We start from the raw sequence: 1,820 nt of genomic DNA, 5'->3' as shown, positions 1-1,820 counted from the left end.
AGAGAGAAGGGGGAGAAAACAGAGGGAGGGGGCGACGATGGTGGTGGTGGGGGTCTTATAGGGGGGAGTAGGGGGAAAAAGAATGTAGCTTTAAGGGAAATGTGCAGCCGGGTGTGAAATTACAGCCTATAGTGCTACATATTGTACCAGAAGCTCACTCCAAAAACAGTAACAAAAAGAGAAATCATCCCCTAACCTGACCAGGAGGCAGAGCGCGAGATGTGGCCGTCTGCCCCAAAGAGGTGCCCCCCAACCCCACCTACCCCCCACAAAAAATGACCAAATATGTGGCGAAAGTGCCTTCTTAAAAACATAACCAGGAAAATTAGCAAATCTCCTCAAATTATTATTTATATATTTGAAAAGGCATTATTATTATTATTATTATTATTATTATTATTATTATTACCTCTTTAGGAATTCAAACATTTTAAATCAGTAATTGATTGCAATTTTGATTATTTTCAGACTTTTATTTATTTATTTTAACGGTTATAAAAATGTATTTATGTGCTATTTTGTTTTTGTTTTATGCCTCACCTTTTATTACTTGCGTTTTTTGTTTTACACTTTAAAATACTTTGTTACTTTGTTAAAAAAAAGTACTTCAGAAATTAACTTTATTATTGCTGCATATGCCTATATTTATTCTATTATCTAACCTATATATTTTAATTTAAAAAAATCATGTTCTTTTGTGAAATAAACATTTTTTATGTTATTTAAAACCTTACAAATTTCTATAGACACAGGGTTTTTTTTAAATAGGGTATTTATAGGATCCAAAATAATGCTCCTTCACTATGCCTCCTTAAGTTTAATTTCCCTTTCAGATGACTTTATAGTGCAGGTTTGTAGGGAAAGTCTTATCTGCTGTTTCTTTTCAACACCATAGATGGATCTATGCTTATCGATAATTGTTCCAATTGTTCATCAGTTTGACCACAGACACTCAAGTGCACCCCAAGTTTTACTTTTTTGGACCACTTCGACAGCGCCTTTGAATTTGAGAAACTATACAGCGCCATCTACAGAAGCCAAGCGGCACTGCTGCGTACAGATCAATTTTACTTCCAACCATCACCACTGCTCCCACTTTGGACCAGTGCGATCATCACACCATCAGTATGTAGTACGTAAAAAGGTCAATACATATGCATTTATACATATTAGCCACCAGTTTTAACATTTTGTACATCAAATTAAAGTAAGAAATAAAGCTGAAAGCAAATTATTTTAGGCCTACTTGGGTTCCAGAGCGGACATTTGGACAGATGAGCAAGAAAATAAAATTCAAAGATAAAATTCAAAGAAGGATGGTGCAAAATCCGGGTTTTCAGGTGACCTTTGCACACATGGATATTCCTGTATATTCCCAGAGACAGGCTGTTGGTCCGTGTAATAAAAGGGAAAAAAAGACCAGAAAGAAAAACAAATTTAAAAATTAATCTCTATTTCATTGATTCAAATCTTACAAATAAGCAAGCATACAATTCACAGCTGTTTAAATGTCTAATAAACTCTGATATTTGCAACTTAGAATCCATTCCTTATTTATCTCCCTCCCCTTCCTGCCGGTGTGTCAGACCCAGAGACCTCCTCATTTGGACCCCCGGCTTTTACGTTGGCGAATCACAAAGTGTTGGCATCTATTGCCTTTGTCTGACAAGTCATCCATATAAGCAAAAGGGGGGTCTGCAGAGGGGAGGAGAGTGGGGGGGGGGGGGGGGGGGGGGGGGGGGGGGGGGATAATCATCACTAATCTTTTCTTTGTAGATCCTGTTGGCTATACTTAGACTCGTCTTTGTGCACTTTGCCAT

Source organism: Micropterus dolomieu, linkage group LG14 (genome assembly GCF_021292245.1).
Source record: "Micropterus dolomieu isolate WLL.071019.BEF.003 ecotype Adirondacks linkage group LG14, ASM2129224v1, whole genome shotgun sequence".
In the NCBI taxonomy this organism is placed as follows: domain Eukaryota; kingdom Metazoa; phylum Chordata; class Actinopteri; order Centrarchiformes; family Centrarchidae; genus Micropterus; species Micropterus dolomieu.
Note: the sequence above shows the minus strand (reverse complement) of the source record.